This window comes from Pan troglodytes, chromosome 19 (genome assembly GCF_028858775.2).
Source record: "Pan troglodytes isolate AG18354 chromosome 19, NHGRI_mPanTro3-v2.0_pri, whole genome shotgun sequence".
In the NCBI taxonomy this organism is placed as follows: domain Eukaryota; kingdom Metazoa; phylum Chordata; class Mammalia; order Primates; family Hominidae; genus Pan; species Pan troglodytes.
The window spans coordinates 20,566,346-20,581,124 of record NC_072417.2 but is presented as its reverse complement, the minus strand read 5'-3'; the positions used below and the strand labels follow the sequence as shown (position 1 = coordinate 20,581,124).

Genomic DNA, 14,779 nt, shown 5'->3' with positions numbered 1-14,779 from the left:
CCATTAATTCCTCACTACCGGTGGGAGGTGGGCGAGAGATAAAAAACTACATATTGGGTACAGTGTACACTACTTGAGTGACTGGTGTATTAAAATCGCAGACTTTACCACTATACAAATCATCCATGTAACCAAAACCACTTGTACCCCAAAAGCTATTGAAATAAAAAAATTAATTTTAAAAAATTGCTCAGCCGGGCGCGGTGGCTCACGCCTGTAATCCCAGCACTTTGGGAGGCCAAGGCGGGCGGATCACGAGGTCAGGAGATTGAGACCATCCTGGCTAACGTGGTGAATCCCCGTCTCTACTAAAAATACAAAAACAAAAAATTAGCCGGGCGTGGTCGCGGGCGCCTGTAGTCCCAGCTACTCGGGAGGCTGAGGCGAGAGAATGGCGTGAACCCAGGAGGCGGAGCTTGCAGTGAGCCGAAATCGCGCCGCTGCACTCCAGCCTGGGCGACAGAGCGAGACTCCATCTCAAAAAAGGCTTTTTTTTTTTTTTTTTTTTTTTTTTTTGAGAACGGAGTTTCACTCTTGTTGCCCAGGCTAGTGTGCAATGGCTCGATCTCGGCTCACCGCAACCTCGGCCTCCCAGGTTCAAGCAATTCTCCTTCCTCAGCCTCCCGAGTAGCTGAGATTACAGGCATGCACCACTACGCCCGGCTAATTTTGTATTTTTAGTAGAGACGGGGTTTCCCCGTGTTGAGTCTGGTCTCGAACTCCTGACCTCAGGTGATCCGCCTGCCTCAACCTCCCAAAGTTCTAGGATTACAGGCGTGAGCCACCGCGCCCGTCCCCTTGAAAAGCTTTTAAGAAGTCTCTACTATTTGGACATCATTTTGCTTTCTTCATTTTGATTACTTCAAATCAAAGAAAGCTTGGCATAATGAAATTCGTGGGGGCTCTGGCAACTGATGTAGATCTTGCTCCACTATTTCCAAACTTTATTAGCCAATTACTTAAGTCATCTGCATTTCAGTGCAAACCCATCTGTGGAATGGAGATAATTTCACAGATGGGTACACTGAAATGCAGAGAACTTACCTCATAGAGGGGTTGTGAACGTAAGTAAAATCATATATGGAAACAGGTAACTTGGTAGATTGTAGGTGCCTAAAACCGTTTTTGCACTGGCCTGTTATAAACTGGGAATTGAGATGTTGAGGAGAGAAAGATGGATTTGCAGGCACTGAGTACCTCCAAACAAGAGACGTGACCTTTTGTCATTTTGCTCTTAAGGCTTGCAGGTTTCCAGGCTAGCGCTGCAGGGCACGCCCCAGCCTTATCCTTCAGCTGTGTTCTATCATCTGCAACAGCCCAGCCATGTGGTTCTGCCCTTTTCCCATCCTGATTTCTCTGGAGGTGAGTTTAGTTTCTACTTCCTACTCGCCTCCTGGATGAAAAGTCTCATGTACGGTGTTTTGCCCTGTGCTTTCTGAAGTGTCACATCTCCACCTAGCTCTGCTCTGCCTTTTTCCTCTCATCTCTCCAACAGTCACTTCTGGGGTGGAATGTGCCATCTGTTTCTGAAACTGAGCAGAAGTTTGGGAAAGGGGGAGGGACAGCCGTGTCCAGGGCTTGCGTGTCAGCAGACACGTTACAGCTGCTGCAGGGCAAACCAGGGTGAAACCACAAGCCAGAGGACCCAGGGCAGGCAGCCGTGAGGCCCGCCCCTCGGCTTCTCTCTCATCTGTCTCACCCAGAGGTTTCCTGGCAGGAGTGGGAGAGGTTGGTGTCGAGTCCTTGAGCCCTGACTCATTCCCTGACCTAGTTGGGTGTTACCCAGTTATCTCCTAAATCTCTCTCCAGGGCCCTCTGTTAGCAACACAACAGTATCATCCTAGACAGAAGACGCAGGAGGAAAGCAGACTACCTATTTATCTCATTCCTTTCTGAGGGTCCCAACAACAACCATGAGGTTTACAGGTTACATTGCTTATAAAATGACCAAAATCATCCCATAGAGCTACACTAAGAGATTGGCTACTTTCCAGATTTCTCTATAGAAACAATCATGCTTAACTTTCTCAAAAAAAAGAATAAAATCATTATTTTATTTTACTTGGGCAGGGGAAGGGACTGAAACACTGAACCAGGAAGTGACTGGTGATTATCACACAGTGAATCAGGGGCCTAACTAGGGACATAGGTTTCCTAACCCCACCCCAAATTCCATTCTTTCCCTCAGCTTAGTTACTTATGGACTACAGTAATGTCCTGGGCTTTCTGGACTTTACCAAAGTTCTTGTAATTGTCAAATTCCTGAGGGTTGGATAGGAAGCTGATTCTGTGATGCTTCTGGGCTTCACATGTATCTCTTTCACAGTTTGTCCTGTAGAAAACGTGAGATATATATTTGTTGCCTCCTGGATAGGTTGCCAAAAACACTTTAGATGTTATTCTTAGATTCAAAGAAGACCAATGTGATCCTAAGGTTAGATCTCAGAGACAGAATATTCCATTTTTAAATCATTTGTTGCTGTTCAAGATCCTCATATCTTTATGAGTCACTGTACCAGTAGATGCTGAAAATTATTTTCTTACCCTCCCTTTATTCAGAGGTCCCCATCTGGGCTGGGTGTGGTGGCTCGCACCTGTAATCCCAGGGCTTTGGGAGGCTAAGGCAGGTGGATTGCTTGAGGCCAGGAGTTCGAGACCGGCCTGGCCAACATGGTGAAACCCTGTCTTTACTAAAAATACAAAAATTAGCCAGGCATGGTGGCAAACGCCTGTAATTCCAGCTACTCGGGAAGCTGAAGCATGAGAATCACTTGAATTTGGGAGTTGGAGGTTGCAGTAAACCGAGATTGTGCCACTGCACTCTGTGTAACAGAGACTCTGTCTCAAAAAAAAGATCCCAGTCTCAGCTGGGCACGGTGGCTCACACCTATGATCCCAGCACTTTGGGAGTCTGAGGTGGGCAGATCACCTAAGGTCAGGAGTTTGAGACCAGCCTGACCAACATGGTGAAACCCAGTCTCTACTAAAAGTACAAAAATTAGCCGTGTTTGGTGGCCGGCACCTGTAATCCCAGCTACACGGGAGGCTGAGGCAGGTGAATTGCTTGAACATGAGAGGCAGAGGTTGCAGTGAGCCGAGATCGCGCCACTGCACTCCAGCCTGGGCGACAGAGCGAGACTCCATCTCAAAAAAAAAAAAAAAAAAGGTCCCAGTCTCTCCTTAACTAGGGTCATGCTTCTAAAGACATTAGCTGGTTTCCAAGAAAGCAGATTTTAGCTTTATCCGTTGGCAGAGAAAACAGAGTCATTGCACACAGGCCAGAACATTCTTTCTGCCAGAACTCCCCATCTGGAAGAAAAGAGAAAGAGTTTCAGAGTTTCCATAAGGGCTGCCTAAAGGGGAGGAAGAGAGAGGGAGCCATAGGGAGGGAAGAAGAACATTACAGGGCTGCAATCCCAAGCCTAATAGTCTGAAAAGAAAATCAGATACTGCAGGCCTGAAAACCTGGGTCAGCATTGCCACACCTCTCCCCTCTACCTAACCCTTAGTCGGGATTTCTTTTGTTCTTCACTTTTTGATTTTTCACATGTACGTATCTATCCTACCTGTCTCACCTCAAAATTTTCTTTCCATTCTTTGTTCTTTATGTAGCTCCCCTCCAAATTTGTGCTCTCTCTATAGATGATTAATAGAGGTTTGAGGTTCCAAGACTAGGTCTTTTTTGGGGTTTTTTTTAGATGGACTTTCGCTCCGTCGCCCAGGCTGGAGTGCAGTGGCGTGATCTTGGCTCACTGCAACCTCCGCCTCCTGGGTTCATGCAATTCTCCTGCCTCAGCCTCCCGAGTAGCTGGGATTACAGATGCGTTACCATGCCCAGCTAATTTTTGTATTTTTAACAGAGGTAATTGTATATTTTTAATAGAGGTGGGGTTTCAGCATGTTGGTCAGGCTGCTCTCAAACTCCTGACCTCAAGTGATCCACCCACCTTGGCCTCCCATAGTGCTGGGATTACAGGTGTGAACCACCACACCCAGCCCCAAGACTACTTCTTAATACTTTTTGTTTTGTTTTGTTTTAGAGAGATTCTTGCTATATTGCCCAGGCTGGTCTCATATTCCTGGCATTCAAAAGATCTTCCTACCTCAGCCTCCTGAGTAGCTGGAACTACAGGTACTCACCACCATGCCCAGCTCCCAGCTACCTAATTTTTTTTTGTTTTTTTTGAGACAGGGTCTTGCTCTGTTTCCCAGGCTGAAGTGCAGTGGCACAATCATAGCACAGTCTCACTGCAGCCTTGACTTCGAGCTCAAGCAATTCTCCTGCCTCATCCTCCCAAGTAGCTGGAACCCCAGGCACATGCCACCATGGCCAGCTAATCTTTTATTATTTGTAGAGGCAGTGTCTCACCAGGTTGTCCAGGCAGGCCCAACTACTTTTTAATACCTCTCAGAAAAATAGGATCATAGAGTTAGAAGGAACTTTCTCATAACCTGTGATTCTCAGAAGGAGTTTGGCGGGTCCAAGGAGCCCCTGAAATTGAATGTCAATTTTAGTACACGTATGCATCTTTCTGGCAAGAAGGCCCATAGCTTCCATTGGGTTCTCAAAGGGTTCCATGATCATACCTTCCATTCAAATCCCTGCTGTGGACCATACAGTTCAGTGTTTTTCAGAATAAGGCTGGGAACCCAAGTTAATTTTGGAATCTAGGTCATGACTTACATTTAAAAAAATGAATATAGAATAGAAAATATCGTGCATCACACATAGTAAAGACATTAATTTTTTATTAACTAATAATATTTGATTCAAAATTTATATTTATAACTTTTTGATGTTACATATATATAAAATCAAAATATCGAACCTCATTCATTTAATGAATTTTTTATTGAGTATTTGCCATGTAGCAGATATTGATGAAATCACTGGGGAATATAAAAATGAAAGAGAAATGTTTCTGGTCCACAAGCAGCTTATATTTGGTAGGAAAGAGAAAAATACACCAAAAATAACAAAAGAACCATAACAGCCACTACAGAAGTAAGCACAAGGTACAAGGTGGTGCAGAGGAGAGCATGAAAGACCGTTTTGAGAATTCAGGTGGGGCCACACTGGAGTTGAGTCACACTTGAAATGAGCAGGAATTTGCAGGGAGACATAAAATTCTAGCCAAGGGGCTGGGCATGGTGGCTTGCGCCTGTAATCCCAGCACTTTGGGAGGCCGAGGTGGGCGGATCACCAGGTCAAGAGATCAAGACCACCCTGGCCAACATGTGAAACCTCATCTCTACTAAAAATGGAAAAATTAGCAGGGCATGGTGGTATGTGCCTGTAATCCCGGCTACTTGGGAGGCTGAGGCAGGAGAATTGCTTGAACCCGGGAGGCGGAGGTTGCAGTGAGCAGAGATTGTGCCATTGCACTCCAGCCTGAGCAACAGGGTGAGACTCTGTCTCAAAAAATAAATAAATTAATTAATTAATTAAATAAAAATAAAAATTTGGCCAGGTGCGGTGGCTCCCTCCTGTAATCCCAGCACTTTGGGAAGCCAAGGTGGGCGGATCACGGAGTCAAGAGATGGAGACCATCCTGGCCAACATGGTGAAACCTCGTCTCTACTAAAAATACAAAAATTAGTGGGGCGTGGTGGCATGCACCTGTAGTCCCAGCTACTCACGAGGCTAAGGCAGGAGCATCTCTTGAACCCGGGAGGCAGAGGTTGCAGGGAGCCAAGATCGCGCCACTGCACTCCAGCCTAGCGACACAGCGAGATTCCGTCTCAAAAAAAATAAAAAACATATAAAAATAAATAAATAAATATTCTAGGCAAAGGGATTGACATGCATGAAGACACAGCAGTGTAAAACAACTTGGGAACTTGGGATGGCCAGGGTGCCCTAAGTGGTCTGGTATGTTGTCCCTGTACTGTGGGGTCCAGTTGGCCAGGGTGCAAATGCAGGCTGGATCATGGAGAGTCTCCCACTGAATGTGGAATATTTTAAATATCCCCAACACACTGTCACCCAGCTCTGCCTGGGCTCTCTCAGACAAAGAACCTAGATCTTTGTAAGGTACTTAATTCTGTTTCTGAGCATCCGATTGTGACAAATTCCTTCCTATATTGATGTAACATTTGCTTCCCTCTTTCACCCAATGATTCTGGTTTGCCCTCTGCAGCATTAAAAAATAAGTCTACATCCTCTTCTATTAGGTTGAACCAAATGAAATTGCTATTTTTATAGATCAAAACAGTTGAACATTGACAGTTTTATATTGTCAGCCTTATTATACCTGTTTGAGGACATTAGTCTTCTCTTCCCCATCAATAATATCTCCAAACTCCATCAAATTCTTTCTCACCTGGTAAAGTTATGAGATCTTTTTCAAATATGATCTCATATTTAGGCATATTCTAGTTCCTCAATATTTTTCTTTCTTTTTAATGTTTGATTTTTGTTTGTTTGTTTTGAGATAGGGAGTCTCACTCTGTCGCCCAGGCTGGAGTGCACTGGTGCAATCTCGGCTCACTGCAACCTCTGCCTCCTGGATTCAAGTGATTCTCCTGCTTCAGCCTCTCGAATAGCTGGGATTACAGGCGCCAGACCCAGCTAATTTTTGTACTTTTAGTAGAGACGGGTTTCAGCACACTGGTCAGGCTGGTCTCGAACCCCTGACCTCAAGCGATCCACCCGCCTTAACCTCCCAAAGTACTGGGATTACAGGTGTAAGCCACCGCACCTGGCCCTGTTTTTTTTTTTAGATGGTGTCTCGTTATGTCACCCAGCCTGGAGTGGCGCAATCTCGGCTTACTGCAATCTCCGCTTTTTGGGTTCAAGCGATTCTTGTGCCTCAGCCTCTCGAGTAGCTCGGATTACAGGTGTGTGCCACCGTGCCCAGCTAAATTTTGTAGTTTTAGTAGAGATGGGGTTTCGCCATGTTGGCTAGGCTGGTCTCCAACTCCTGACCTCAGGTGATCCGCCCACCTCAACCTCTCAAAGTGCTGGGATTATAGGCGTGAGCCACCACACTCAGCCCTCAATATCTTTCTTAATATGGGACAGTCAGAACCAGTCAGTTTAAAATGCAGGGAGACTATTCTCTCTCTGGATCTGACAGTGTGTCTTTTCATGAAACTCTGACTGCATTGGGTTTCGTGAGACCTGAACCTTTTTCACACAAGATACTGTCACACCAGTCCTACTCCTACCTGTGCAATTACTTTTTTTTTTTTTTTTTAGTAGAGATGGGGTTTCTCCATGTTGGTCAGGCTGGTCTCGAACTCCCGACCTCAAGTGTGCCCACCTCGGCCTCCCGAAGTGCTGGGATTACAGGCGTGAGCCACCATGCCCAGCCCATTTAGTTTGTTTTTTTTTTTTTTTTTAAATCAACTGCGCCGGGCGCAATGACTCACACCTGTAATCCCAGCACTTTGGGAGGCCGAGGTGGGCAGATCACCTGAGGTTGGGAGTTTGAGACCCACCTGACCAACATGGTGAAACCTGGTCTCTACTAAAAATACAAAAAGCAGCTGGGTGTGGTGGCGCCCGCCTGTAATCCCAGCTACTTAGGAGGCTGAGGCAGGAGAATCGCTTGAACCCAGGAGGTGGAGGTTGCAGTGAGCTGAGATCGTGCCACTGCATTCCAGCCTGGGCGACAGAGCAAGACTCTGTCTCAAAAAAAAAAAAAAGAAAAGAAAAGAAAAAGAAATACAAACCTCAGCCAGGTACAGTGGTTTACATCTGTAATCCCACTACTTTGAGAGGCCGAGGCAGGTGCATCACCTGAGGTCCGGAGTTCAAGACCAGCCTGGCCAACATGGGGGAAATCCCATCTCTACTAAAAACACACAAATTAGGCCAGGTGTGGTGGCTCATGCTTGTAATCCCAGCACTTTGGAAGGCCGAGGTGGGTGGATCACCTGAAGTCAGGAGTTCAAGACCAGCCTGGCCAACATGGCAAAACCCTGTCTCCCCTGAAAAAAATACAAAAATTAGCTAGGCGTGGTGGCAGGTGCCTGTAATCCCAGCTACTCGGGAAGGCTGAGGCAGGAGAATCGCTTCAACCCCAGAGGTGGAGGTTGCAGTGAGCCAAGATCACACCACTGCACTTCAGCCTGGGCGACAGAGCAACAGTCCATCTCGGGAAAAAAAAAAAAAAAAAAGAGCTGGGCACGGTGGCTCACGTCTGTAATTTCAGCACTTTGGGACACCAAGGCGGGCTGATCCCAAGGTCAATAGATAGAGACCATCCTGGCCAACATGGTGAAACCCCATCTCTACTAAAAATACAAAAAAAGTAGCTGGGCATGGTGGTGTGTGCCTGTAATCCTAGCTACTCAGGAGGCAGAGGCAGGAGAATTGCTTGAACCCGAGGGGCAGAGGTTGCAGTGAGCCAAGATCACGCCGCAGCACTCCAGCCTGGGTGATAGAGCAAGACTCCATCTCAAAAAATAAAATAAGGGGCTGGGCGCAGTGACTCACGCCTGTAATCCCAGCACTTTGGGAGGCCAAGGTGGGTGGATCACCTTAGGTCAGGAGTTCGAGACCAGCCCGGCCAACATGGTGAAACCCCATCTCTACTAAAAATAAAAAATTAGCTGGGCATGGTAGGGGGAGGAGCCTGTAATCCCAGCTACTTGGGAGGCTGAGGCGGGAGAATTGCTTGAACCCAGGAGGCAGAGGTTGCAGTGAGCCGAGATCATGCCACTGTGCTCCAGCCTGGCAACAGAGCAAGACTGTCTCAAAATAATAATAATAATAATAATAATAATAATAATAATAATAATAATAAAAGAGCCAGGCACGGTGGCTCATGTCTGTAATTTCAGCACTTTGGGACACTGAGGTGGGTGGATCACAAGGTTAAGAGATAGAGACCATCCTGGTCAACATGGTGAAACCCCATCTCTACTAAAAATACAAAAAAATTAGCTGGGTGTGGTGGTGTGCGCCTGTAATCCCAGCTACTTGGAGGCTGAGGCAGGAGAATCAGTTGAATCTGGGAGGCGGAGTTTGCAGTGAGCCGAGACCCCACCACTGCACTCCAGCCTGGGCGACAGAGCGAGACTCTGTCTCAAAAAAAAAATAAAAGAAAAGAAATACAAACCTCAACATAGTAAACTTGCTGCTATTCAAGAGCCATTCTCCTCGGTAATAATATTGAGCACTAACATGGTTTTATCCTTATTTTTAAATTAAATTATTTTTAGTGTATTTTATTTTATTTTTGAGACAAAGCCTTTTGTTTGTTGTTGTTGTTGTTGTTACGGAGTCTCGCTCTGTCGCACAGGCTGGAGTGCAGTGGCGCCGTCCCAGCTCACTGCAAGCTCCGCCTCCCAGGTTCACGCCATTCTCCAGCCTCAGCCTCCTCAGAAGCTGGGACTACAGGCTCCTGCCACCACGCCTGGCTAATTTTTTGTATTTTTAGTAGAGATGGGGTTCCACCGTATTAGCCAGGATGGTCTCGATCTCCTGACCTCGTGATCCACCCTCCTTGGCCTCCCAAAGTACTGGCATTACAGGTGTGAGCCACCGCGCCCAGCCAACAAAGTCTTACTTTGTCATCCAGGCTGACGTGCAGTGGTGCGATCATGGCTCACTGCAGCCTTGACCACCTGGGCCCAGGGAATCCTCCCACTTCAACCCCCTAAGTAGCTGGGACTACAGACCCATGCCACCATGACCAGTTAATTTTGTCAAAATTTTTTGTGGATACAGGGTCTCACCATGTTGCCCAGGCTGGTCTGGAACTCCTGGCCTCAAGGAAACCTCCTGCCTCAGTCTCTCAAATCGCTGGGATTGTAGGTGTGAGCCACAATACCCAGCCCTAGCACTAACATATTTTAACTCATTTAATCCTTTGGACAATCTTGTGATACGGGTACTGTTATTATCCCTATTTCTTTTTCTTTTTTTTGAGATGGAGTTTCGCTCTTGTTGCCCAGGCTGGAGTGTAATGGCGCGATCTTGGCTCACTGCAACCTCCGCCTCCCAGGGTCATGCTATTCTCCTGCCTCAGCCTCTCAAGTAGCTGCGATTACAGGCGCCCCCACACCCCGACCATGCCCAGATAATTTTTGTATTTTTAGTAGAGACGGGGTTTCACCCTCTTGGCTGGGCTGGTCTTGAACTCCTGACCTCAGGTGATCCACCCACCTTGGCCTCCCAAAGTGTTGGGATTACAGGTGTGAGCCACCGCGTCCGGCCTATTATCCCTATTTCATGAGTGAAGAAACTGAGGTATAGGGCAGTTAAGTAACTTGTGTAACTTATGGTTAAATGTGTAACAAATGGTTAAAAAGTTGCACAGACACTATTTGAACCTAGACATTAGGTCTCTAGAGCTTCACACTCTCAATCCCTACAGACACATCTCAGACTAGTCTACTTAGGTTCATATCAAATTCTAATCTAACGCCAGGCACAGTAGCTCATGCCTGTTATCCCAACACTTTGGGAGGCTGAGGCGGGAGGATCACCTGAGGTCAGAAGTTCAAGACCAGCCTGGTCAACATGGTGAAACCCTGCCTCTACTAAAAATACAAAAATTAGCCAGGTGTGGTGGCACACACCTGTAGTCTCAGCTATTTGGGAGGCTGAGGCAGGAGAATCACTTGAACCTGGGAGGTGGAGGTTGCAGTGAGCCGAGATCGCGCCACTGCACTCCAGCCTGGGGACAGAGCGAGATTCCGCCTCAAAAAAAAAAAAAAAAAAGCAAAAAACAACACAAACTAATCTAACTTTCTTAGTGATCCCTACAATAAAATTCAGGCTCTGATCTCTACCCTGAACCCTATCTAATACACAGCCTGTTCTATTAGCAGCTCTGCCACATAAAATGGCCTGGATCAGTCTGGGGGGTTGGGGTGGGGGGAGGCATTCCAGGACTGCCTTAGCCTGTGACAGAGGAAGGAGAATGGGGTGGGATCACAGGTGGAGGAGGGACATCAGTCAAACCCTCTCTGTCTGCAGAGGTGCAGCTTCCCCTTTCTGCTCTGTGGGTGGGTCCTCCCAGACAGGAAGGGAGCAGTTGGCTTAGTCGGTCTAGTTTTCCCTGGAACTCAGCATACTGTGAAATTTAGGAGGTGCCTGAGGCCAATTTAGGCAAGTTCTATTCAACAAACATTTGTTGAGTCCCAACAATGGGGCAGACACTGTGCTGGATTGGAATAGAACATAAACATGTCACATATTGTAAAAATAAAGATAAGCACTTCAATAGCCAGTTACCTCCTAAGTGTGATAAGAGCCTGGATTGCTACAGACCTGAGTGTATTGTTTGGAATGAGGGATGGCAAGAGGCGAAAGGAAAAAGGGGAAGTAGGGATAAGGTGCCTATTACTGGGGTTTTTGGTTTCAAGGAAACAATCCAGATTAGGGAAGGAAAGAATAACTGAGTAAGGATTGCTGGCAGAAGGGAGGCGCCTTCAAGAGTACTGAGTTATTCACCTGCAGGTGAGTCAAGTACCTTACCTGTTTATCTGGAATGCTTGAGGGAAGGAAGATATGAGGGCAAAGAGCAGTCAGGAAGATCCATTGTGTGTGTGTGTGTTTAGGGTTGTGTGAAATGCGAATTCCTGCTTTTTCTTGGCAGCTTTTCTGGAAATTGTGATGACAGCTGGTGGTGGGAAACATCACTGAAATACTGAAATTACTAGTGACCACAGCTTTTTCTCTGCTCCAGGTGACTGGCTATCACCTGAGCCATTCCAGACGGCGCCTACTGTGGATTTTCCTTTTTTTTTTTTTTTTGAAACAGGGTCTCACTCTGTTACCCAGGCTGGAGTGCAGTGGTGCAATCTCGGCTCACTGCAGCCTCTGCCTCCTAAGTTCAAGTGATTCTCCTGCCTCAGCCTCCCGAATAGCTGGGATTACAGGTGTGTGCCACCACGCCCAGCTAATTTTTGCATTTTTAGTAGAGACAGGGTTTCACCATGTTGGCCAGACTTGTCTTGAACCCCTGACCTCAAGTGATCCGCCTGCCTCAGCCTCCAAAGTACTGGGATTACAGGCATGAGCCACTGCACCTGGCCAGATTCATTTTTTTTCCTCTTGCTCATTTAGTAAAGTGAGGGCATTATTGTTTTTCTGTGTTTTTGTGTGTGTGTTTTTTTGAAGTAGGAAGGGAGGAAGAGACAGTTTCATTTTCCAAGAGCAATTAATGAGCATTCCACATTCTCTACATTAACCAGAAAGCTTATTGTGGATAAAAAGCCTGGACAAGAGACCCAGTCAGCAGAGAGATCCACTTTCTCATTTTAGATCTACTCCCACTTACTGTGAGTTTTAGAAGTGCATGACCTAGGCGGGGCGTGGTGGCTCACACCTGTAATCCCAGCACTTTGGGAGGCCGAGGTGGGCGGATCACGAGGTCAGGAGTTTGAGACCAGCCTGGCCAACATGTGAAACCCCGTCTCTACTAAAAATACAAAAAATTAGCCGGTGTGGTGGCATGCGCCTGTAGTCCCAGCTACTCAGGAGACTGAGGCAGGAGAATCGCTTGAACCCAGGAGGCAGAGGTTGCAGTGAGTGGACATCCGTGCCATTGTACTGCAGCCTAGGTGACAGAGCAACACTCCATTAAAAAAAAAAAGTGCATGACCTATCTGTATGTCCAGTTTCTCATTTTTGGTGGATGAATAATACCTTCTTGTGTCTCAGTGACATTGTGAGGAAGGAAAATATTCAAAGTAATTAGGAAAGAGTACACTGTAGAGATTTTATTGTTATTAATAATTTCCCAGGCTGTGTTGGAAAAGTAAAAAGGCCATGGATGATATGCCATTTTTACCTTTTTATTAGAAACAGGGTCTTGCCACGTTGCCCAGGCTGGTCTCAAACTTGGGGGCAAAAGTAATCTGCCTGCCTTGCCCTCTGGAAGTACGGGGATTACAAGCATGAGCCACCACACCAGGCCGGGAATTTCCTAAACTTTTCAAACTGTGGAGTGCAGCCCTCATTAGCCAAAGCTGATGGATCTGAGCATAATAATTTTTCCCACAGAAAATTAGTAGAATAAAATAATTTAAGAGCTAGAAAGAACTTTGAAGATGATCTAATCCATTACCTAATTTTACAGATGAAGAAACTGAAACACCAAGGGGTTCTAGACAGATAAAGGATTTGGGTGGCACTGTTGGAAAGCCAGAAGATTCTGATAACCATCAAGGGAAAATAATGTCTTTTAATAGTTCTTAATATTTAAACAAAACAGGCGATGGAAACTCATCTGCTCTTGAATGGGCTAAGTTATGTACCACCTGTCAGGGAAGAGCTAAATGGAAACTCAAGCTTTATTTCTCTTTGTCTTGTTCCAGTTTATTCTTTGGGTTATATTTCATCAGCCCTGGGGGTTCCAGAAAGAGATCATGGGAAGACCAAGTATTAGGAAAGAGTGCCTGTTCTGAGTCAAGGTAACCTGGCTTCTGCCACTGGCTCTGCCACTTACAAGCCACTGAGTGGCACACACTAGGTACTCAATAACTGCTTGATAAACAAGTCATGGCACGTCCCTGTAGTCCCAACTACTCAGGAGGCTGAGGCAGGAGGATCACTTGAGCCCAGGAGTTTGAGGCCAGCCTGGCCAACATCATGAGACCACGTCTAAAACAAGAAAAATCACATGAAGAGGAAATGATTTTTCTAAAGAACTAAATTATTAATGATTATGGAAAAGATTTCTCTCCTGTGGGTTATGGTAAAATGTGAAACTCTGTTGGGATACCTTTTTTTCGAGACAGAGTCTCACTCTGTCACTCAGGCTGGAGTGCAGTGCAATGGTGCAATCTCGGCTCAGTGCAATCTCGGCTCACTGCAACCTCTGCCTTGCAGTTTCAAGCCATTCTCCTGCCTCAGCCTCAGCCTCCTGAGTAGCTGGGATTATAGGCACGCGCCACCATGCCCGGCTAATTTTTGTATTTTTAGTAGAGACAGGGTTTCACCATGTTGGTCAGGTTGGTCTTGAACTCCTGACCTCGTGATCCGCCCGCCTTGGCCTCCCAAAGTGCTGGGATTACAAGCATGAGCCACTGCCCATGGCTGGGATACTTTTTTTTTTTTTTTTTTTTTGAGATGGAGTTTCACTCTGTCACCCAGGATAGAGTGCTGTGGCGCAATCTTGGCTCACTGCAACCTCTACCTCCTGGGTTCAAGAGATTCTCCTGCCTCAGCCTCCCCAGTAGCTGAGATTATAGGCACCTGCGACCACGTCTGGCTAATTTTTTTTTTTTTTTGAGACGGTGTCTTGCTCTGTCGCCCAGGCTGGAGTGCAGTGGCACAATCTCAGCTCACTGCAAACTCCACCTTCCAGGTTTGTCATTCTCTTGCCTCAGCCTCCCAAGTAGCTGGGATTACAGGTGCCTGCCACCACGCCAGGCTAATTTTTGTATTTTTAGTAGAGGCGGGGTTTCACTGTGTCACTACTAAACACTGTGTTTAGTAGAGGCGGGGAGACCACAGGATGGTCTCCATCTCCTGACCTCGTGATGTGCCCGCCTCGGCCTCCCAAAGTGCTGGGATTACAGGCATGAGCCACCGTGTCCGGCCAATGCCTAGCTAATTTTCATATTTTTAGTAGAGGCGGGGGTTTCACCATGTTGGCCAGGCTGGTCTCAAACTCCTGACCTCAGGCGATCTGCCCGCCTCAGCCTCCCAAAGTGCTGGGATTACAGGCATGAGCCACTGCGCATGTTGGGATACTTCTGGATTAAAATCCTATGAATATTTATTCTTCAGAGTGTTTTTTTTTCCCTCCCCATTAAAATGTTTAAGCTTTGATATTTGCAGGAGTGACAGAATCAGGTTTATAATATCTGCCTG

General features: G+C 46.5%; 1 protein-coding gene across 1 annotated transcript in view; it reads left to right on the top strand.

Annotated features, from left to right (window-relative positions):
- The first annotated feature begins 1,239 nt into the window (after positions 1–1,239).
- NPEPPS (aminopeptidase puromycin sensitive) overlaps positions 1,240–14,779 on the top strand; it is a 109,931-nt gene continuing 96,391 nt past the window's right edge. Inside the window, exon 1 of the mRNA XM_063798336.1 lies at positions 1,240–1,362. The gene's annotated coding sequence lies outside the window, so the exon portion shown is untranslated. The remainder of the gene's footprint in view (positions 1,363–14,779) is intronic.